Source organism: Chelonia mydas, chromosome 1, assembly GCF_015237465.2.
Source record: "Chelonia mydas isolate rCheMyd1 chromosome 1, rCheMyd1.pri.v2, whole genome shotgun sequence".
Lineage (NCBI taxonomy): Eukaryota > Metazoa > Chordata > Testudines > Cheloniidae > Chelonia > Chelonia mydas.
This window is the reverse complement of record NC_057849.1, coordinates 240,711,586-240,736,516: the sequence shown is the minus strand read 5'-3', so window position 1 is coordinate 240,736,516 and position 24,931 is coordinate 240,711,586. Positions and strand designations below refer to the sequence as shown.

Genomic DNA, 24,931 nt, shown 5'->3' with positions numbered 1-24,931 from the left:
GGGTTAACTGGTATCTGAAACTACAACACACCAATATTTTTGCCACCACAGAACCTGAAACGAAGAGTCTCTCTCTCCCTACCCAGTCTTTAAATCTTGGGTTGAGAAGAGTATTGTTGTTTTGGAGAGGGGGTCAGCAAAGATGATACTATAATGTCCTGTGAATATCCCTTGCAGATTCCTGACTGAGACTTTGGAGCATCCAAACAAGAAATTGTCCCCAGAAATGTTTCAGGCAGCTGTGCTAGTCTGTATCCGCAAAAAGAACAGGAGTACTTGTGGCACCTTAGAGACTAACAAATTTATTTGAGCATAAGCTTTCATGGGCTCAAATAAATTTGTATTTAAGCTTATGCTCAAATAAATTTGTTAGTCTGTAAGGTGCCACAAGTACTCCTGTTCTTTTTGTCCCCAGAGAATCCATCATAGGTTTTACAGTGAGCCCAGTCTGTGCTGGGACAGAACTTTGGGAGATTAGTCAGTACTGCGTGAATACTCATGAAATGCAGACATGACCAGTAATGCTTATAGTTAGGGCCCCAATAGTTGATGCTAAGGTACATGATTTAAGGAACTCCCAATAACAGGAACAGAACAGATACTAGGAGTGAAGCTGAGAGGGACTTAAAGGAAGTGGGCTCATGTACTCTGGATAAAAGAAAGGGGACTTTGAGGTGACTGATAGAGGTTTTCAGCATGCTGAGAAGGGTTGATAAAGCTGATCAAATACATTTTGTGCACTGGTCAGAGGTTAAAAATAGAAATAGAATCTATAAAGGGAGGGCAGTAGGAAAAAAAAAATCAGGTATTTTGGCAGAACCACCCCATACAAGTGAAGTAAGACAGATGACCAAAATGCTGCCCGGCAGCCAGTTATCGTACCATGTGTTAGACAGAGATCACAGACAGCTGATGAGTCAATTGGAGAAAGAGAGAGAGAGAGAACCATTAAATGCAGAAGTGGGAGCAGGAAGTGTCACATACCTTTCCATGGAAACCGCCCCACTCCCCCATCCCCTGCAAGTTCTCCGAGTGGGAATCCTGCAGTCTTTCCCTCCTCAAAGGCTATTCCTTCAAAGAGAGGAGAGGGGAGAAGGCTCTGCCACCTGCCATCTTCTTAAAGGCCACTCTTGGATGGGAGGACAGAATACCTCTTCCCTGCACCCTCCCCATCCAAATAGGGAAGGGCCCCAGGGGCTTCCCTGAGCCAGAAGGCTTGGCAGCTGCACAGGGGGATTCCACAGCCACACGAATACCAACTGTCACTAATGGAAAATAATTTTTCATCTGGTAAAAATAGCTCCTTCATCTGTGCATGCTGCCTTCATCATTCACACAATGTGCCATCACCTCAGGAACTACTCTTATCAAACTCTTCCCCCCGCCCCCCCCCGGGCAACATACTGAGCTTCCCCCCCATCCTCAGAGTCATGTCTGCTGTGACTAGGAACACCCCCGTCCTCTGACCTGCTTTCAAATAGGTTGTTGGATTTTTATTTTTAACACGGCAGATATCACAGAAAAATCCCTACAGGGGCCCCTCCTGCTGGCACCCCCAAAGCAGTTCCTAGGCTGCTCATAAGTTACATCAGGGGCTGCTTTGGCCCCCAGCACTCCAGGATTGGGGAGAGGTGAAGAGGTGGGTTCCAGTGAATACAAGTTTGACACAGTTGAAGATCTGACCCATTATTACTAAATTTGTCTCTCAAAGATTTCTACACAGTAACTGAAGCAACTTGGCTTCACAGACAGAGGGATTTAAAAACAAAGAGCACCAACAAAGGAATTTAAAATTCTAAAACCCACTCAGATAATTTCTCTTTCAAATAGGCAGCACAAACGAAACACCCAGTGGTGTGCTATGGTATAAAGCTTTTACTAACGTCTCTTCAGGCGATGTACAGAACTCACTCAAGACTTCCTCGCTGGGGAAGGCTGTGATCCGTCCAAGCTTGTGCTAATAAAACCCTTACCACGGCACAGCATCACCATATGCTGTAAATGTACTATCTGCATTTTAGCATCTACCTCTGGCCAAGAATCTATTTTTTTTTGTAGGACCGACACCATTCACTCTAATGCTGCAGAGCCAGTAACTACCAAACCCTATTTTAGATGCTGTGTGGGAATAATTGCAGATACATAAACAAGTGCTCCAAGACAGATCTGTTCAATTCAAGCTTAATTTGTAAAAATGGTCGGTGGAAAAAGGAATGACAAAAAGAACTAGAGAGAAAGAGAGTGTACGAGCCTGGTCACATGATGACTACAGTGGTGATGGAAATGATAAATATTCAACAGGTGTAAACAGTGAGGAAGAATAATTGTTACAGGTGGGTGGTAGAGCTAGAAGAAAAGGGCTGGAATTAATCAAAAGTAAATTTAGGCTGAACAGCATACAATGGAGTGATCTCTTAAGGAAAGTAGTGCTAAACCCATTGCTCACGCCATTTAAACTAGGGGAACTGGTGGAGAGGTGGTACTTTTCTAGTTAAAAAAAAGGTCACTGTGTATCTAATGGAAAAAGACCAGACTGAGAAGGGAAAAGGGGGAAAAATAACTTTTAAAACCTTCTTAAGTGGAAAAGTAAGGGAGAAAATTTTGGTCCAAGGAAAGATATTCTCACTTACCATGTCTCTCTCTCAATTTATAAATATGTCCTTTCTCAAAAAAGCACTTGGCAGTTTGCTGTGAGGACAGCAGAGCACTGGAAACATTTGCTGTGTATTAGGAGGCATGCTCGATCATGCATCTGCTGCCTGCCCAGCCAGTGATTTTTCACTTCACAAGATCTCAGGCCTTATTTGTGCAGGACGACATTGGATAAACTAGCTTGCCGAGACCATGGAGTGCTCACCCATGTCTCAGATTCTGCCTTCACAAACTAGGAGGATAGGAAAAGGTGGATTCATATACAATATACACAGTAGCTCAGCATTTCTCTGAGCATTTCAAAAGCACCTATCACCATGTGAACGCATTGGCATGTGTAAATGCATGTTTATACTAGTTAGGAAGGGTGTTTCATCACTCGCTGTTTCATTCCACAGGGTTGGGACCCAGTGGTGAAACAGGGCATCGGAATCCCAGGACTCCGTGAACATGGAGGCCGAACTCGCTTAAGTAGAGTGGGTCGCTACAGGACAAGGTTCCATTGACGGAGCAGAGGCGGGGCAAAGCCCAGGACCGAAGGAAAACAGAGTTCCCTCCAGGGCAGAACTGGGGTCCCATTGGCGGAGCAGCACATAGGAAACTTAAGACTAAGTGCCCATGAAGACAGAATGCCCCCTCTTAGCCTTTAGGAGAAAGGGTATTTAGTCTTCATGGCATATTAAACAAGCTCTGTTTTATCTCCATGAAGAAAATCCAGTGATTCTAATGAAAGCCTGTCACAGTCGGTTTGCTTTGGAGTTACCCTAAGACTGACTGTGTCATTAGTATCTTCCCCCTGGACACAGGGAGCTGAGTTTCAATGGAGAATGACAGAAATTGACCGTTGCAACCTGATAGTGTGATAATCGCTCTCCTGTTCTGTACCTGTGCTCAGAGAATTGGAGAGATGCCTGTCCATTCCAATACAGAATTGCACTTTTGAGCGTCTCTCTATATGACATTTGTTTAATTAAAAGCTTTGTTAGTGGTAAGCCCTTTTCCCTATGTGGGGCTGTGAGGTTCCTCCTTCCAATACCAGTTGCACACCTCTGGGGTCTCCCTATGCACTGCCACAATAAGTCCTTTACACAGAACAGCAGGTATGAGCGGAGTGGAACTCCCTCATGGCTTTAGGTTAGTCCAGACTCTAGCATCAAATACATCTGTTTCACATCTCCAGAAATCAAGGTTTCAACTCCTAGTGTGAAAGCCAACTGCTGCCACCTACTCCTGGGAAAGGAAATGTCTTCATGTGCCAGCTCAGAAGGTTTGGCGCCATCACTAAGGTGGCTGCACAGCTGAAGTGTGAAGGCAGAAATAGCACTGCCAGCTTGGGTGGAGCCACGTGGCGTCAGCTGACACCTCAGTCCTGTCGGCACTAGAGTGCTGAATCACTGCGAATGGAATGGGTGAGATAGCACAGGTGTATGTACCAATGGGGCAGGATATCCTAGCTATGCTGCTTCAGGTGCAAGAATGTTTCAGTTTTGTCCTGCATGTTGTAGTTACTCCTGTGCTAGACTACACTATTGCAATTCCACTGCCTTCTAAATATCAATCCCATAGTTCCTGGTGCATCTCCCTGAAGTAGTGTATTATAGGAAACCAAAGGCCTTCTGGGATATTTCAGGGAGCTAAGGTGAGTTGCAGAACAAGTTAAACTACCATAATCCCCAAGGAAACTTCCATTAAGACATGTGTGGTTGGTGCCTTTTCCTACTCATTTTCCCAAATATAGGCCAGGGTGAGTGCTTAGCTTGCGCTCCCTGCTCAAAAGGAAATGTATAACATGCTGGCCAAGTGGGCCTTGGTCTTTCTTTAGTGGCTGGAAAACACCGAAAAGGTTTTGTAAGTCTGCTACCATCTCCCATGTAATAGGTCTGATGCTTTAGCTCAAGCAGTAGTGTCTTCCTTTTAGATTCAGATGTCCCAGGTTCACTCCTTAGAAATAACTGAAGCCTGGGGCAGAGCTTTAGAAGAGTCATCAGGGGCATATGAGGTAACTCTGAGACGGCAGTAAAGGTATTCCAGCAGTACCCCACAGAGACTTAGATAGGCAGCTCCCCTAATTCATCATACAGCTGTCACCACCACCCAAGTAGGCAGCCTTCTACTGTACTTGCAGATGATCCTCAGTAAGTGAAATGCTCCTTTGAGGCCTAGAACATGGCTGCAGACTGGGTTGTGGGGGACCACATTGTACTGGAAACCCAAGATGTTCTGCAGCCATTAGCACGTGCAAAGAAGCCTTTCTGTATCTTTGGGTGAGCTGGTCCCAAAGCTGCAGCACCAGCCCATCAAGATAAGACCAGCAAGTCCTCACAGAAGTGAATGTTCATCATCCCAGATATCACCAGTCAGCTGGACATTAGTTTGAGGTTGGGAAGTCCATGGGGGCTGTTGTCACGGTGAAAGTTTGCAGGGCAATGTGTAGTGCGTTCCTACGGTATGTGATCAAAGGTGGCCAATGTGCAAGAAATCACAGAGGGCTTCCCAAAATGTGCCAGAGCCTATGACTCAACTTATCAATCTAGTCTGTTTCTCTTTTAGCCTGCCAAACCCAGGAGTACACATAGAAAGGGGTACTACTCCGGAGTGATGAAAGCTGTAGTGGATCACTCTGGGAGGAACATGGATGCATACATAGGATGGCTAGGCAAAGTATATGATACAAGGATTTTCAATAACTGGACTTTTCAGGAGCAGGCCAAGGAACTATTGAATCCTCACTGGTTCCTTTAGACCAGTGGTTCTCAACCTTTTTTCATTTATGGACCCCTAAAAAGTTTCAAATGGAGGTGTAGACCCCTTTGAAAATCTTAGACATAGTCTGTGGACTCTCAGGTGTCCACGGACCAAAGGTTGAAAACCACTGCTTTAGACAGTGTTGAATCACTGTATGCAGGGGTTATGTCTTGCCAGGTTATGTTCAGCCACTCTGGATTGCGTTTTATTGAACCACACTTTAAGACTAGTGCAGGCATAACATAACATAAACACCTCCCCCATATCTGATCCAAACACAGACATTCAAAATATGAACTAATTTATTCTTGGTGAGAAAGACCCAAATTCCATTTATATCTCACAGTCCCAGTAATTATGAAAAGGCTGCCAATTCCACCAATATAAATCTTAGCCCTTTCATGGGGTTTCATCATACATCTTAGACAAAAGTGGGAAGAGAAGATGGTATTTTTCACTATGCTATCCACAATATCCAGGCAGAGGCTTAGTTTTGGATCTTTTTAGGAGGACCAAGTATTCAGCAGTATAAGAAAGACAAACTATCATTAATATATGATGAAATAAAGGGAAGCTGGAGGTCATTCATCAGCATAATTAAAAATGAAGGTTTTTTTGTTACTAATTTTCTGCCTAGTTACAAAGCTATTTGAACAAAAAAGAAAAGGAACTTTAGATGCAGTTTATCTCGTGAAAGACAGCACGGGTAGGAAGAGAAGTTATTTCAGTGAAAAAGAGGGCCTTGATCAGCATGGAATTGAAACAAATTAGTGTTCCCTATACTTTCTGAAAGTCCGGTAACTATGTGTGGTTGAAAGTTTTCTACTCAGTAGTTTATTGACGTTCTGGGGGAGAAAGTGATGTATGTATACACAAAACTGTTTTACATTAAGTTTTATTATTAAAGCTTTCTGTTTACAGAAAATCTGGCTTTCAGTTAGAGAATGTCAATAACTGTTTTGAGAAAAATCTTTTTAAAAAATGAAAAAATTGGTCTGTTTCAAACCTTCAAAATAGGAAGCTACTTTGCAAAATTAAGATGTGATTATTTTTGTATTAAATTTTCATAAAGAAACAAAGATACAAAAAGGTAAATAACTTACAGCTTGCAACTTTAAGATATTTTTAAACATACGTATTTTTATCACTGGTAGGTGACATGTGTCATGTGCCATTGTGGATGAAATATAGGGGCAATGATATGCAAGGCCCCAAACTGTTCACCTAAAACACTAATCACTGTGTTACACGAGAAGGGGACATGTAAACTAGGCCTATAAGACCCTTTGTCTTCAAACTTTCCACTATCCACTGCCATTGATGTGGTCTCATCAGTGTTAACACTAATCTAACACCTGCTTTGAGCTGGATTAGATGATACTGTGATTATAACTGCCATGGTTGGTCTACATGAGCATGCCTGCTGAGGCCATATCTGATAGGAAATCTAAACAAAATTGGTTAGTACACACACAGCTGGGTATGGAAAGCTGAAAAGTGGCATTCCCTCACATTGCACTGTGTTTTATCATTTGTGTATGTGGTCTGACAAGAAATGAGGAGCAAAACCAGTTAGTAGAACCCCACCCGCTTCATATTTTGTGTTCATTAACAAGATACATGGTGAAAATTTCATGCTTAGACTCTGTGCCAAAGAGTGTGACTCAATTCAGTACAGGGGAGACAGGATCTCAGCAAGCCCTCTAAGGGGGAGCCATGGTGCTTTGTGGTGTCACCCCTTGTTTACTCTGCCTGCTCCTCCTCATTCCCCGCTCCCTGGCCCATTCTCCATCTCCTTTCTCTCTTCCTCTTCTTCTCTGTCTCCCTTCACGCCAGTATGAACACTGTCCTTTCCCTCATTAGTGCTGCAAGTCAGTGAGGCCATTGGAATCTGACCTGTACTCACAAGGTATCTTCTCACAGCCAAGAATTCAAGTCACCCAGCTGGTTATATACACAGGGCACTGCCTAAGACTTGCTAAGTGAGCAACACCATCTTGATACTAGCATATCCATGCGGTTCTTGCCGTGCTCTGGAAGGAAGTCTCAGAAGCAGAAGAGAAGGTCATAGAGAATGACTGCCACTGGATAAATACATCTCTACATTGGAGAACCAGTGTGCTTGGGGAGCAGCAGAATTCAGCAGGATTTCCCCCTTAAAACTAAAGTCCTTTTTATCAGTTGAAGAGGTTTCAACAGTGCAAGCTTCTCTCACCCATGTGCCCCAAGTCTGACTCGGGCTGGAACTCTGAGGGGGACAATAAAGTTCCTTCTCCAAGTCTTTTGAATTCTGCTTACTTAGATAACAGTCATAGAAGCTTTTGTAGTATGGATACTTGTCCACAAGTAAGTGGTCTGAGACATAGGTACCAACTCTCTGGGTGCTCTGGGGCTGGAGCACCCATGGGAAAAAAATAGTGGGTGCTCAGAACCCACCAGCCATCTGCCGATCAGTGGTTCGGTGATGGGCGGGCAGGAGACGCTGGGCAGAGCAGGGGTGGTATGTACTCAGGGAAGAGGCGGAGTGAAGGCAGTGCATGGTCAGGGAGGGGGCAGAGTTGGGGTGGGGCCTGAGAGCAGAGCGGGGGTGGAGCACCCCCCACCCCAGAAAAATGAAAGTTGGTGCCTGTGGTCTGAGATCACCACTTCTTGACATGTAGGCCTAACTGCAATTGTCACACAGTGTGGATCAACGCAGGCCTGCCCCTACTATTTTGCTCCCTGTTGCTGTGGTGCATTATGGGACATGTAGTTCAGCTGGGGGCTAGAGAGACCTGAAACTACAACTCCTATAAAGCACAGCGCCAACTCAGGCATTCATGTGAACTCAACATTAATTCTTAGTTTAATCCATCAGGAAAATAAAATTTTGGTGGAATTCTCTTTTCCCATAAGAGGGATTTTGAAGAAACCCCAGTTTCTGATGGGACCTGTTTTTCTTGAAGATTTTCAACCAGCTCTATTGAGAATCATAGGGGTTTGAAGAGAGATTAACCCTGTATCCACTGAAAACGGGGAGCCCACAGGTTCTTCCTCCTTTCTACCCCCTCCCCCCCCATCTGTCTTGAAAGAAACCCCCTGAGTCCCCACCACCCTCTTTCAATGGATTCCTTGATCTCCTCTCCTCCTCCCAGCCACAGACTTTTCAGACCACCACACCAGGAACTAGTGTGGTTCAACTCACCACTGAGATTTTGAGCCCTGATTGAGGGGAGAATAGGCTCCCCTCTTCTTTTGGTATGAGCAGGTATTGGGCCCATCAGGGCTAGAACTACCTCCTGGGTTTGCAGAGGCAGCTCTCCTGCTACCATTCTGATGCCAGTAGGGGACTTTACTCTCCCTCCAACTCTCCATCCTCCCAGACACCTACAAGAATGCTAGTTGTTTCTCCAGTTCTCTCTCCTTACCCCCACTCTTTCCAGCAAGTAGGAAGGATCTTGGCAGTCAGTCCAGCCTCTCCTTAAAGGACACCTAATCTCTTTGTTAAACCTACAAGTGTTTCTGGGAAACAGGACAGGCTTGTCAGCAGCAATTTTCACTCTGAAGAAAACAGATCTGCAGGCGACATCTCTCCAGCTTGCCCCAGCATCTTGTCCCTGCTGCCCAGAGCTGAGATCCTTGAGGAGGGAGACAGCGGCATCACCGATAGCCTGCCTGACAGGAACCCCCTGTTCCATCTCCATCACGGGGCACAGACTCACCGGCGGTACCTCCTGCTGCTTGTCGTCATTGGGAATTAGCGTTCCAGCCTCTGGAGTGCCCTCTTCAGGCCAGTGTCTCACCTTGCTGCTGGCTCCCGTGTCCCTCCCAGGACCCCTTTCACTGGGTGCTGCCCGCTGGCAGTACCCCACAGTTCTGGGTCTCCCCCTCCCAGGGGAACCCCCCACCCACTATCCCTACCTCACCTCAGTGGTAGGCTCTTGCCAGTCACCAGCTAGCCCCATGCCCTGGGGTAGACTGGCATATGAGCCACTCATCACCAGCAAGGTTGGGTTTGGACCTGCTGCCTCTGCCTACCCGTGGCTGCCCCTGCAACCCCCATACCTAATAGGCCTTCCCAGCCCTGCAGCTTTCCTAGGCCAGAGCTCCCCGGCTCCCTTGGCCTTTCCCCAGCCCTGCTCCAAACTAGATCCTCTATTCAGGTCTCTGCAGCCAGGTCCCTCCCTCTCAGAGCTAGAGAGAGAGTGCTCTTCTGCACCTGGCTTCCCTGGCTTTTATGAGGCCCACTGGGTCTGTTTGGGGCGTGGCCCCCAGCTGCGGCTGCTCTGCCAATCAGCCCAGCTCTTCCCCTGCCCCAGCCCTCTCCCAGGGCTATCTTAAACCCCTCTGAGCCCGAGCGGGTGTCCACCCCACTACAATCTCCATTTACCGTACATCCACAGGGAAGGAATGGATGTACCTCCCCATCCTCACTGGCTGGCGAAGACTGCAGTGCGTACTTACTACAGGGGTGCACACTCACACAGTATGCTGGACCTCAGGTACATGCTGACTGATTCTCCATGACACACATCTCTGATCCTCACACTCATTCTCATTCCACCAGACTTGCACACTTGCCCATGATTGTGTTCTCTCTCACACTCCTGCTAGTGCAAAACACTCACATTTATTCTCAGACCCACACACTCCTCTCTCAGCTATCCCCACCTCACCCACACTTATCTCCGAGAGTTTCTCAGGATTTACAAGGAGAGATGAGACCGTTTTGGCATCGACCTGGGCTGTAGCAAGATAAGCCAATTTAAGAAGAAAGCACGGGCATATGTAGCCACACAGCCAATATAACTTTCAACCTCTGCTGTTGGAGAGGAAGGATTGGCCCTAACACATTATATCTGAAATACTTCCTCACACTGGAAGCAATAGGTCAGACTAAACCAGTTTTGGCTCAGATCCCCTTCCCCGAGATAGGAACATCCATTTCCCTAGTTGGATTTTTCAGATCAAAACTTTCCAAACTGAAAGAGCCCATGATGGCCAAGAGATTCACACTGGTATCAAGTCACAACCCCACCTATTTGGCACTGTTGGCTCCCACCCCAGATATTGGTGTAAGGGCATGGTGCTTTTTGTTATGCATGTAAGGTGTTCTGGGATGTTAAATGCTATAGATAGGTGAACTATCAATGTATTCTAGTTTAGTGGGACACAGTATATTGGGGCAGCTGTTTTAGTGGGACGTCTTCCAGGAAACTGATTTAGCATTAATGATAGTGAATGGTAACAGCTATTGCTGAACTGGGAAGGTATTAGCACAAGGTAAACTGATGCCGGTGCTGCTTGATGATTACGCAGGTGCTAGATAGGTCTCAGATTCTCGGCTGTGATCTCTTGATACCCACATTGCCAAATAAAGTTTAGAGAGAATATTTTCTTCAGTATTTAATGAGCCTTCAAAAGAGGCTGGGTTCCACAAGCACCAACAAAACCAGTTCCAGATTATGGCATATACTCTATTTTCAGTTTCTGGGAGGCAGGCAAAGATTTGAAGCACTGAGGACCATTGCTCCTACTGATTTTCTTCTTCCCTGCCCCTTTTCTTTGGGTGATAAACCTAGGGAGTGCCATAGAGAGATGTCAAAAAGTACTTTAAGCATTCAAGCGAGCAAATGTAAGAGTTATAGTTACATGCACAATATTTCCTGCATCCCCTTGAATATATGCATTGTTACATTTTGTATTACAATAACACCTAGAAGCTGTAATCAGGAAGCCATTGCAGTAAGTGCTATACAAACAGACTCCGATCCTGCAAAACCTTATGCATGTGCTTAACTTCACATAAAAGTTAATCACACATGCAAGTCTTTGCAGGATTGGGCCCAGAGTAAGAGCCCTAGAATAAATGGACTATATCCCCATAGTCTTTACATAATCAAATGCTGTTTCAACTAATACTTTGTTAGAGTCATACACATTTCAAAACCCCTAGATATGTGTATCATCTTGTAGTAAGGTATACTACTGTGTACATCAGAACAGAGTCCAGGAAAGTCACTTATGATGAGTATGCAGTACAGTACTGAGACATCCGACATAGAATAAACACAACACAAAATAATAGTGAGCGTGTACTGGTTTTTATAGTTTAGAATTAAGTGATAGTACTAATTCTTTAAATAGTTGAAGAATGCAGGGAGAAAGTAGCTCATGCCACTTAGAGTGACTGCTCCTGATTCAGAAGGAAAGGCAGTCTTCTTAGCATATGTGCCATGTGCCTCAGGTGGCACGTGACCAGAATTCATCACTGAATTTGCTCTGCTGTTTGGATCATTAGCTTGCCCAGGCTGGGTACTGAATGCTGATCCATGCTCCCCAGGAGAGGCAGTGATTGGTTATGACACTTTCAGAGCCTGTTTGCAGCTGTAAGAGCAATAGACATGAAATGGGGCATCAGGTGAGGCTGGGGGTTATCAGGGCTCCAATAAGGATTTGCTTTACCCCCCTCCTAGAGGAAAATATGTGGGAGTTGAAAAGAGTCTTCCCATTATCCTGTGCTGAATCCCTGTCTTTGACTCTTCATAGTTCCATCCTCAGCCATCTGTTGGTGCAAATCTGTGCAGCAGTTTGGAGTCAGGAATAATATGAGTCTTATGCTTCTTAGGGAATTAATATCTAGACATTTCCGAACCAATTCCAAAGTCCTTTGGTGACTTATAGAGAAAATTACAAAAAATCTCGGCCCACTCCTATCAGGCAAGCATTTTTGTTGCCGACATGGGATGCCCATCTTGGGAGTGGATTTTATTCTGAAGGATCAGATTGAGAAGATTCCTGTAAATAAAAAGGTGACAGGCTTTTTTTTAAGCTTCATCTCCAGTGGTAAGCAGCCATTGACCACCTAGGTTTTTAGGCACAGCAAGACTGGAACCATGAAGACCCACCACATAAGCCACTGGGGGTGGGTAGGGTGACCAGATGAAAAGAAGAAAGTATCGGGACACATGGAGGAAGAAAAAAAGCGGCCGGAGTTGACGAAGCAAAAAAACCCAAAAAACGCTGGAGCGGCCAAAGCTGCAATATCGGGACAAATGGCGTCCTGACCGTGCATCGGTTGGGACGCGGGACAAAGACCTAAAAATCGGGAGTCCCGATTTTATCAGGAGGTCTGGTCACCTTAGGGGTGGGGGCGGGGAAGGTTCTTAGTGAGCAGCCCCCAGAGGATTTAGTATGAGAGGGAGAAGACTACTCAGAGGAAGCTGGGTTAAGAGATGGAGGGGGAGACTCAAAGAGAGAGAGAGAGAGAGAGAAAGAAAGAATGTAAACTTATTGAGGCCTTGGTTCCCCTAGCAAAAGTGATGTTTTAAAATCCAAATAGGATCAGACAGTCAATAGGACTTAGTGGCAGTTGGTCTAGCCAAGCCAGTGTAACCCACAACTCCTGGGTGTGGTGCTCTGTCCCATGTAGTGGCACCGAGACCACTTAGAGATGAATGAGTCTGCTACAGCCTTAACTAACAGCCATGTAGCTTTTAGCTCATACAGTAGAGGCTCATGCATTAGGTCCTGAGGTCCCAGGTTCAATCCCACCCATTGACAATGGGGGTCTGTCAGTGTTACACCAGCAGTGACAATGATTCTAAATCCTTATGCTTCAAGGCATTAGCTGATCATCAGCTGGGGTCAGGAAGGAATTCTCCTCCATTATAGTATTACAGTTAGGTGCATCATGGGGGTGGAGGCATCTGTATTCCTTTGAAGCGTCTTTCTTCGGCAAGTGTTGGCAGAGTACTAGATTGTCTGGGCTATTTGTTTCATCTGATACAGAGGCTCCTATTCTACTGCTGATTTTGTGAGTCTATTCTACACATTCATTCCCTTCTCCCTAAGGGGGTTTATTCTGCACTCACACACTGATGATATTCACTCCTGCAGAGAGGGCCAGTGTAAGTACCATGTAAGTTCTCTTCACCTCCTGTTTTGAAGGACTAAGTGGGACATAGATGGTTATAGGCCTTCTGCTGGTCCTCTGAAGAGGACTTTCTTCCTTACTCAGTACCTGTTACCTGCTTCTGTGCACGGACTGCCACAGAGATGGGAGCCCTCTATCCACAGAAACAGGTACAACACAAGCAGCAGCTCCAGTTTCTCCCACCTTGTTCTGCTAATGTAGCTCAAGTACCACCCCAACTGGCACTAATTTGCTCCCTTATTGAAAGGGAGGCGAAAGACTGAATGGACCCTGGAGACTGCACTGCTTTCTTACTCATGGAGGTGGCCCCCTCAGTCACGGATGAGGAACATGGCAGGGCAGCACAGAGGAAGCAGTCATTGTGGTTAGAGAGAGGATTTTTGTCTCCAAGGTGCTCAGTGCAGCTTTTCACCAATGTAAGTAGCTTTCACAGTAACTCTTCATTGCATAAATCTGGCGACACAAAGTTGAGATTGCATTAAAAAAACTCAGAGATTTAAAAAGAGTCCAGAAATGCATAGTTACAGCAACTCAAATAACCAAAACTCTGCCCCTGCTGCCCTTCCATACCTGCCATCTGGCGTGCAAGATGGAAACATTTTGATGCAGGTTTTGATAAAGGCTAAGAGGTTTGTAGCCTGTGCCGATGACAATTTAAATCCACTCCATTCACATAGCTTGCCTGAGGAGTCAAGAACTTTGAGTACATGATTTTTTTGTTCCATGGCTTAAGTTCATAACCACAGATATGATAGCACTGCCTATGCTGAGTCTCCCCCGTAACAGCACTTTTACCTTTGAAAAGTTATCTACCTTTGGGAATTGTCCTGAATATGGTAACTTGACCACAGGTCAAAGCCTGTCTTTTCCTAGCAAGAATGTGTCAGCAGAACAAGTTTGCAGTAGCAATACAAGATGCTTCGAACAATTTAAATGCTACACTAGTGCACAGAGAATGAGGTGACCCAGTCAGAGCATCTCAGTATTCATAGTCAATGATGTGATGAATATGTCTTGAGGATAGACCTGTCTTCTGGTTTTGGGTGGTTCTATGGGGGATGATTCATGGGCAGAGTTTAAGGTCATTTGGGTGACCTTAGTTGTGCATTTTCCTGTCCTTATTAAGTGCTGTCAAGGTTCCTTCCCCACTCTGAACTCTAGGGTACAGATGTGGGGACATATATGAAAACCTCCTAAGCTTACTTTTACCAGCTTAGGTTAAAACTTCCCCAAGGTACAAATTAATTTTACCCTTTGCCCTTGGATTTCCACTGCCACCACCAAACTTTATCTGGGTTCCTGAAAAAACGTAGTTTGGACACGTCTTTCCCCCCAAAATCCTCCCAACCCTTGCACCCCACTTCCTGGGGAAGGTTTGGTAAAAATCCTCACCAATTTGCATAGGTGACCACAGACCCAAACCCTTGGATCTTAGAACAATGAAAAAAGCATTCAGTTTTCTTACAAGAAGACTTTTAATAGAAGTAAAGGAATCACCTCTGTAAAATCAGGATGGTAGATACCTTACAGGGTAATTAGATTCAAAACATAGAGAATCCCTCTAAGCAAAACCTTAAGTTACAAAAAAGACACACAGACAGGAATATTCATTCTATTCAGCACAGCTATTTTCTCAGCTATTTAAAGAAATCATAATCTAACACATACCTAGCTAGATTACTTACTTAAGTTCTAAGACTCCATTCCTGTTCTGTCCCCAGCAAAAGCATCAGACAGACAGACACAGACCCTTTGTTTGTCTCCCTCCTCCCAGCTTTTGAAAGTATCTTGTCTCCTCATTGGTCATTTTGGTCAGGTGCCAGTGAGGTTACCTTTAGCTTCTTAACCCTTTACAGGTGAGAGGATTTTTCCTCTGGCCAGGAGGGATTTTAAAGGGGTTTACCGTTCCCTTTATATTTATGACAAGTGCGTTAATCTTTGAATTCCAGGTGTTCTAGAGTTTCCTGCTTTAGGAACCTACAATGTTCTATTTAGGGGTTTTGCCTTTCAAGTAGTTGACAGACAATTATAACCTGCATGCCATCCTAAGGAAGACACAGATCCTCAGCTGGTGTAAATCAGCAACACTCTATTAGATTTAATGGAGGATCTGTCCCAGTGTTTGACTTTGGAATTTTCTTAAGAGAAATTTTCAGTGATAGGAGAATTTCACTCTCTCCAGAAATTCTGGTGGAGCTTGAGGACCCTGCTCCTCCCAACTTTTAAGAAGTTCTCTCCTTCCCACTTTCCAGATTGAATCCCTCAAGGGGTTCCTTGCCTCCAGCTCCTCCAAATCACTTGGAAAATAACAATAAGGGGGAAGAGACAGTGTCTTCAGTGGATTTATTTGGGGAGGAGTCAGTGCACTGCTAGGTATGGCCTATTTCTTCACTAGATCAGTCTCCCTGCAGCTTTCTCTCCAGACTACCACCCTTGTGAGAGTCTCTCCCCTGCTCCTCCTTGAATGGTCCACTACTTTCCTGCCCACTCCAACTCCCAGTGGGTACCTGCCTCGAAGTAGAGTGACCCTTTGCATATTACCAAGCACCTCCAAGGTATTTATGGAGGTATCCACACAACCACCTTTTGATGTAGGGAAGTATTATCCCCATTCTACAGAGGCAGAGAAGGGTCAAGCAATTTACCCAGGATCACATAAGACATCTTCATCAATGCCAGAAGTTCCACTTCAGTGAGTTTACCACCAAACCATGCTTCCTCCCTTGACACCGTCCTCATAGCAATTGCCACTCTGTATCAGATCCAACAACAGAGTACAAGAGGTGGTTAGAGTCAACAAGGCCTCCTTTAAAAGTTGGAAGTCAAATCCTACTGAGGAAAATAGAAAGGAGCATAACTCTGGCAAATCAAATATAAAAGTATAATTAGGCAGGCCAATAAAGAATTTGAAGAGCAACTAGCAAAAGACACAAAAACTAAATAGCAAAAAAATGTAAGTATCTCAGAAGAAGAAAGCTTGCTAAACAATCAGTGGACAATTGAGGTGCTCAAGGTACACTCAAGGAAGACGAGGCTGTTGCGGAGAAGCTAAATGGATTCTTTGCATCAGTCTTCACTGCAGAGAATGTGAGGGAGATTCCCACACCTGAGCCATTTATTTAGGTGATAAAGCTGAGGAATTGTCCCACACTGAAGTGTCATTAGAGGAGGTTTTAGAACAAATTGATAAATAAACAGTAATAAGTCACCAGGACAAGATGATATTCACCCAAGAGTTCTGAAGGAACTAAAATATGAAATTGAAGAACTGTGGTATGTAACCTATTGCTTAAATCAGCCTCTGCACCAGATGACAGGAGGACAGTTAATGTAACACCGATTTTTTTAAAAAGGCTCCAGAGGCAATCCTGGCAATTACAGGGCAGTAATCTGCACTTCAGTACCAGAAAAACTGGTTGAAACTATAGTAAAGAACAGAATTGTGAGACACACAAAGAACATGATTTGTTGGGGAAGAGACAACATGGCTTTTGTAAATGGAAATCGTGTCTCACCAATCTCTTAGAATTCTTTGAGGGAGTCATCAAGCGTGGACAAGGGGGATCCAATGGATATAGTGTACTTGGATTTTCAGAAAGCCTTTAACAAGGTCCCTCACCAAAGGCTCTTAAGCAAAGTAAACTGTCATGGGATAAAAGGAAAGGTCTCCTCATGGATCAGTAACTGGTTAAAGACAGGAAACAAAGGGTAGAAATAAATCATTAGTTTTCATAGTGAAGGGAGGTTTATAGTGGGGTCCCCCAGGAATCCGTACTGGAACCAGTGCTGTTCAACATATTCATAAATGTTCTGGAAAAAGGGGTAAACAGTGAGATAGCAAAGTTTGCAGATGATTTAAAATGACTCAACATGGTTAAGTCCAAAGCAGACTGCAAAGAGTTACAAAAGGGACCTCACAAAACTGGATGACTGGGAAACAAAATGGTAAATGAAATTCAATGTCAATAATTGCAAAGTAATGCACATTGGAAAACATAATCCCAACTATACATACAAAATGATGGTGTCTAAATTATCTGGTCCCACTCAAAAAAGAGATCTTGGGGTCATTGTGGTTAGTTCTCTGAAAATGTCTGCACAACGTGCAGCATCAGCCAAAAAAGCTAAACAGAATGTTGGGCACCATTAGGAAAGGGCTAGATCGTAAGACAGTAAATATAATAATGCCTCTATATAAATCCATGGTACGCCCACACCTTGAATACTGTGTGCCGTTCTGGTGGCCCCATCTCAAAAAAGATATATCAGAAATGGAAAAGGTACAGAGAAGGGCAACAAAAATGATGAGGGGTATGGAACAGCTCCCATCTGAGGAAAGATTAAAAAGACTGAGACTGGTCAGCTTGGAAAAGAGACAACGAAGGGGGGATACGATAGAGGTCTATAAAATCACGAGTGGTGTGGAGAAAGTGTTATTTACCCCTTCATATAATATAAGAATTGCGGGACAACCAAAGAAATTAATAGGCAGCAAGTTTAAAAGAAACATAAGGAAGTATTTCTTCACACAATGCACAGTCAACCTGCTGAACTCGTTGCCTGGGGATGCTATGAAGGTCAAAAATATAACTGGGTTCAAAAAAGAATTAGATAAGTTGATGGAGGATAGATCCATCAATCGCTACTAGCCAAGATAGTCAGGGATGCAACCCCATGCTCCAGGTGTTCCTAAGTCTTTCACTGCCAGAGGCTGGGACTTGATGACAGGGGATGGATCATTCGATAATTGCCCTGTTCTGTTAATTTCTTCTGAAGCACCTGGCATGGCCACTGTCAGAAGACTGCATACTGAGCTAGATGGACCATTGGTCTGACTCAGTATGACTGTTCTTATGGGTCATCTAGTCTAGTATTGCATCCCCTAACAGTGAGTGGCTAACATGAGATGTTTCAGAGGAAGGAGCAAGAAACCCCCCTAATAGGGAGATGTGGGATAATCTGACCCCTTTGAGGGTTTTACCTTAAGCCCTCAGAGATAGAGATGGTTTTCAACCCTGAGCAATGATATTTTGTATCCCTTCCAAAATCTGCACCTCCTACTGTTTTCAGCAAGATTGAAGCCCTGCCCACAGGGAAGATGACTGCCACTTAATGGACCGGGAGGCTAGACATAACATAGGGATTGTGAGGAGCAGCAAAGATGCTGAAAGATGGAGGGGGAGCAGGCACCGGGGGAGGGTGACAGATTTAGGGGTTGCAGAGGAATGAGGTGCAGGGTGAAGTGAGGGCAGGAGGGAGGCTGAGAGGGGTGCAGAGGACAGTGATGAGGGTGGGAGATGGAGGGGATAAAATAGCAGCTCCCCCACTATGGGTGAGCGCAGCATTGGGAAACCACATGTTGACACTGCCCATGGAGTGCTGTACAGAGGCTTTCAGTTTCCAGGGCTATCTCAGGCACCTTCTACCAACACTAAATTAGAAAATGAGAAATTAATTTGTTTGGGAAGTGTCGCGTAAGGCCACTCTCTTTGATGTAAGATTGGGCTAGTGGCTCCCGAAGGCCTTTTGCAACCCAGCCCAATCTTCCATGATTCTAGAAAGCTGGAAAGGGGCGAGGGCCTTACTGGCCAGCTCCCAAGCTGGCTAAACAGTTTCATCCTGGCCAGAAGAGACTGTGGGGATTTAAAGAAGCTTGTACTGATCAGGAGGCATTTGCTTATGACTGGACAGTTCATTTACAGATTCCATTAGCAAGGCTGCCAGAGTTGCTTGGTGGATGCTTCATTCTTGTGAGAAGAGAAACTAAAGTCATTCCGTCTGAAGTCAGTTCCTTAAAGAGAAACGAGATGCTGATTTGTTGTAGTGACCTGTACATCGTGGCTGGGCAGAATGTGGCTTGCCCCTCACACAGGCCACGTCTATGCTTGGAGCTAGGGGTGTCATTTTCAGCTCACATAGATGTACCCACACTAGCTTGAGCCCCACTTACGTAGCTAGGGGAGTCCGGGTGGGTCCATACTCAGGACGACTAGCCCAAGCTTCCGCCAGTGCTACCCTAGCTACACTGCTCAAGCTAGCACAGGTACATCTCCGCGAGCTGGGAATCACACCCCCAGCTCCAAGCGTAGACTTAGCCTTAGATGAGCCCAGACTGGCAAATCCTTGCCTCTGGAAGGTGTCAGTCCCCAGAGCATGTGCCCTGGCTGGGCAGGGAGTGGTATTGCCCATATTCTGATAGACCCTGACTGTTTCTGGTTCTCCGGAATCTGCTCTTGCCTGCTTGCCTGCCCTTGTCTTCTACTGTTCCCCCTCCCACCCCCCCATGCCTGTCACTCTGCTACCTACACATGCCTTGATAGTCTCTTTGACTCCCTGCCAGCTTTAGCACACAGCCCCTATGCCTGGAGCAGCCTCTTTCCTAATGTATACACTACCTGCCCTCCTTTAAATCCACTCAGAACTCTTTTGCTTCTGGCTTGAGCTCCTTTGCTACTCGCACCGGGGTGCTGGCCAGGAAGCCTGTGTATTTAAAACAAAACAAACAAATCAAACATTTGAAATAGGACAATTCAACAGTAGGAACACACTGATAAGAAAACAGAGTTCACATCTCCCTTCCCCGTTGTCTGGGCTCTCTTCTGTCCTTCCCTACTCCCCTTTGGTTTTACTCAGGTGCTCTCTATCTTAGATTGTAAGCCTGTGCAAGGCCAACTTCAGGTTTCAGAATAAGGATGAATTAAAAACAAAAAAGCCACAGATTTAAAGGAAAGCTATACCCCCATCCCTTTAAGATAGCACTATTGCACTATTGTCAACCCCAAATATTTAAAAATTGTGAGTCAGGCCCCTGTGTCATGAGATTAGCTTCAGAGTCCTGAGGTTTATTTTTTTTGAGGAGATAGGGATGGGAAGAGGTAAGGATTTTTTCTTTCCTTCTGATTTTTAAACTTGTATGGTTCACATTTCCCAGCTTTTCTCCATAAGTATGAGGGCTACAAAAACTTTTTTTTTTTTGAGAGAGAGAGAGAGAGAGAGAGAGAGAGGAAAGTTTTGATTTTCACAAAACTTCAGGAGCTGGAACTTTGAGACAGACACAAGATGTCACAAAACTCACAACAAAGAAGTTAGCAACACTGAGGGGGAAAGGGCCAGGTGGCCTTCAGCCCTTGATCATTGCTGCAAGTCCCCTACCACAACCTGTCAGGCTCCTCTCCATCTTTACAACAAGGAAACCAAACAAGGCAGTAGACAAGTTTACCAGCTGGCTCCAATCAGTCAAGAGACAGTTCATTCCTCAGGGTTTCCTGGTTCTAGCTGTCTCTCAGATCTGCTCCACCATAGGCTGGGAACAGAGGAAAGAAAGCCTTTACCCTCCTCCACTTCCTGTTCAAATACTCACCCTCTTAGACCTAAGCCAAAGCTTCCTTGCCCCAAATGGCAGGTAACACAAGTTCTGCAGGCCCATTTCCTGGCTTGCCCTGCAGGACATTAACTCCTTTGTCCAGTGAGGGCTATGTACACCTCGCCACAAAGCCCCTCAGGCAGGGACCTTTTCTTTGCATATGTTCGGAAAGCACCAGTCACATGGACGGGGTTTACATAAATGAGAATAACAATCGCTTTCCAATAGTGATTCCATTTCCCCTGGCATAAACCTGGGTTGGGGCAAAATATATAATAGAAATATTTATTAATGGAAATATTTAATTGGACTGAGGACCCTAGCTGCTTCATGGTATTTAAGGAGTTCAGAGGTGTATCAAGATTCATATAGGTCCCCAAGCACAAATTTAGGTTGAGACCCTAACACACAATTCTGAAATAACCCCTTACCAAAACCTGCCCATTGAAAACATTCCTCCTAATGTACACCAATCTCTCCTTCCCATCCCCACTTTGCCTTCGCCCCCTGCCACTTGAGGCCGTTGGACTCAAGGATTCACAAGCACTGCTGGGGTGAGATTTCTGGCCATGGGTATGGGCTACACCTGCTTGTTGCTGTATGAGGGGCAACAGCAGATTGTGGTTGCAGAGGGGCTAGAGCTGTGCTCGACTGTCCCCAAGGGCCTCCGCTGTTCAGAGCTCTAGGACAAGAGGTTCAAAAGTGGAGATTGATTTTGGGTGGCTCATGTTGGGCACACAAAGATGTGGCACCCAAAATGTGTGGTCACTTTGTGGCTGCTAGTCCCCGGGCACACAGGTTCATTTCCGGGGTGTTTCTTGCTCCTTGCTATATTCACAGCAGACTTGAGGTCTCAGCTGCAGTGATTATCCACTGTTCTATTTTCCTCCCATGTCTGTGCCTCATCTCCTCTTTTCTCTGTGCTTCTCCTCACACTTTCCTTTCTTGGTGCTTAGATAACACGGCCATAGCAGCCTTATAAATACGTATGATTCTCTCTGCGTGCCTTTTTGACTATCTTCTTTCCTTCCTCTCTTCCCCTTAGCGCTACAGCTCCCTTTTCGGTTTCTCCTTTCCTTCTCTTCATTATTAATAATTAATATTATTTGAATGGTGCGTCTAATGTTGGAGTAGGTGCAGCACACATTAGAGTACGCTAGGTAGGGTGTCCATATTTCCCCAAACTGAAAACCGGATGCGCAGGGCTGGCCAGAGCTGCCTGGCATCATCGCTTGCCCCCCTGAAAGTCCCTCTGTACCCCCAATTGAGCCAAGTAGCAGAGATAGGGGCAGGGGGGAGAGGAATGGGTATGGACTGGGATCTGGGCAGCAAAGGAGGGTGTGAGTGTGCGAGAGTGTATGGGTACTTTTGGGCTCAGAGCCAGGAGGTGAAGCTACTGCACTATGATCCAGCTAGCCGTTCAGTGCCCCTTTGGGGGCTGGGATAGCAGAGGGGCAGGGAGGAGGCTCCAGATAGCAGCCCCAGGTAGGGTGGAAGGCTGGGATGTGGCAGAAGCAGGTGACTGGAGGAGAACTGGGGAGGAAAAGAGGCTGGTTGGGGTGGGTGGGTGGGGAAGGGAGAGGGCTCTGGGGACCAGCTCCAAAGGATGGGGGGTAGTTCACTAGGCCAGGGTGGGGCCTCCAGGGACTGCTCGGGGGCAGGGGGCAGGAGGCAGAGGTAGGAGCTGCTGCGGGGGGAGGATATGCTGCACAAATGGATGCTGTGAGAGACATCGGGCACTTAGCAGCTGGGTTGCCCAGTAGGGCTCAGGGCCCTGCTGTCTCCATGGAAACCGGGTGATACACAAGATGAGGCAGAGACGAAAGAAGAGTTTGTATGAGGGTCCTGACAGCGCTGCCCTCTGATTGGGCTGCAGAGTGAGCACATAGAAACCCCATCGCTCCCTGACTGGAGGGGAAGAGCGTAGGGAGCATCAGCCAGGCTCCTGCAGGGCTCCAAGCACAGCACCTGTGCAGCCTCCCGGTGTGGGATGGGGCACAAGCCTTGGGTTGCCCATAGGGGGGTGTGGAGATGTCCCCCCCCCAAATGTCACCACTTGCCCCCACAAATGTTCCTCCGCATCCCCCAGTTTGAAAACTTGGCATTTGTCCCATTTGCTCTTGCCAACTGATCACCATCAGTTGGCAAGAGCAAACGGGACAAATGCCCAGTTTTGCCAAAAAAAAAAAAAAAAAAGTCAGGACGTCCAGGACAGGGCTTAAAAAGGGGTCTGTCCCAGCCAAAATGGGACATATGGTCACTCTAATGCTAGAAGGAATTTAGGGAAAGAGTCAAGGTGAGAGTGACAAGATGGAGGAGCTCTGACATTTATGTGAGTTTGCTTGAATCTAGAATCCAGTATAATCTTGAGACTGCTCACCTGCGCCTGTCAAAAGATGGCACAGGTATTTTACAGATAGGCCAGACTGACAGATACCTGCCACTTGAAAAGCTTAAATTAGAGACAGCCCTGCAAGGACCAACAATAAATAAGGGTTGCAGAGGAAATGGAATCGGAGGGGTGGGTGTTACCGCAATGGAGTGTTGGGAGATAAATTTGATGTGGCACAAAAACACAAAAACTCCTTTTACAGTGAGTATGTTATGATGTGGGGACAGAGCTGGGACAGAGGATATGGGGAGAGTTCAGTGAGGTAATGCAAACTCTCTCTTTCCCCATCTCTCTCCTGGGTATCTTGTTTTTAAACAGCCATCGCTTCTGAGACCATTTTGAGAATTAACATCAGAAGTAAATAAAGGAAGCAACAGAGCTGAAAGGGCTTGTTACATAAAGCTAGCTGGGCAGGCCTGGTGATGGGTAATGGGGATAGGGTGACCAGATCGGGATGGGGGTGGCAGGTGATAGGCGCCTATATAAGAAAAAGGCCCAAATATCGGGACTGTCCCTATAAAATCGGGGCATCTGGTCACCCTAAATGGGGAATAGGATGTAGGACTGTTGCTGTCTCTGTGGATTGGATTGGCCATCCTCATGGCTGCATCTCTCAAACTTTTCACAGAGAAAAGGCGGGTGAACTTGTTTTCTCTCACAGGGAGGAATGGTGAGGCAGGGCCTGAGGAGAACATTTCACACCCACTCCCCATCCAAAGCCAAGAATCTTTTCAGTTTTGTTGTTGGTGGTGGGCTAGAATCAGGCAAAATGCCATTAAATCACAGAGTCAACAGATTCTCGGCTGGTACAAATCGATGTAGCTCCACTGACTTGGAGCTAGGACTATTTACATCATCTAAGTATTTGGATCACTCTATCTCCCCTGTTTTCTGACCCTTTCTTTCCATTTTCTTTTTCTCTTCTCCACTTTTTTTCCCTCTCTCTCTCAATTTGTCTTTTGTTCACTTTTTTGGTGCCTTTGGGCAAAAATTTCAAACGTGGCCACGGATTTTGAGTGCCCCTGTTTTCTTGGAGGTCAATCTTGAGTCATCTGAAAGGGGTCTGGTTTTCAGAGGTGTTGGATGGCTGCAGTTCCTACTGCATTCAAATGGGATTTTGTGAGTGTTCAACTCTTCAGAGAACCAGACCCTTGAAAATACCTCCAGATGGAGCCCAGAAAATAGAAGCACCCAAAATCAGTGGCCACTTTTGAAAATCAGGACCCATTTTTTCTCCCCGCAGACAAATTCTTCCTTTATTTCCATATTTTAAATCTGTCTCTGAATACTTCACTCTTATTTCAAGCTGTTTTTCTTTTTGGATTTGGTCTCTGCTTTTATCTTCTTTGTTTCATTCTCTTCCTCTCCTCCATTCCCCTCTCTCCTTTCCTCCTCCACTCCAGTTGCTCAAGTTGGGCTCTGATGCAGGGAAGCTGCTTCCCCAAAGCAGGCTGTGAGGATGTTTTGGAAGGAGAGTGGGAAGCAGAAGCAAGTTAGAGGGGCGCTCTCTCCAAGTGCCAGTGAGATGACAGTCCTGCACTAAGCTGGTTGAAATAGAAAACAACATGTGTGGGGGAGGGAGGATTTCAGTGTTGTTTCCATTTTGCAGGATTCAGAAAAAAAATTCCCTCCAAAAATTCTTGAGTTTTTACTTATTAAATGAGTGTTGAAACAGCACCCAAGCAAAGAAAGCATTTGCTCCACTTTCAGCAAAACTGAAATGAAAAAAAAAAAGTCAACTGTATTTCATTACACTTTTTTTTTATATAAAAGGCCTTTTTTTTTTTAACAAAGAAAACGTTTGATTTGAAACATTTTGCCTCACTCTACGAGCATGATGCTAGTGGCAAGGCATGTGAGGGAG

The 24,931-nt window shown here is 45.5% G+C and overlaps 1 protein-coding gene across 4 annotated transcripts in view; it reads left to right on the top strand.

Annotated features, from left to right (window-relative positions):
- IQSEC3 (IQ motif and Sec7 domain ArfGEF 3) overlaps positions 1-24,931 on the top strand; it is a 126,057-nt gene that overhangs the window by 34,821 nt on the left and 66,305 nt on the right. The gene's annotated exons all lie outside the window — the stretch shown is intronic.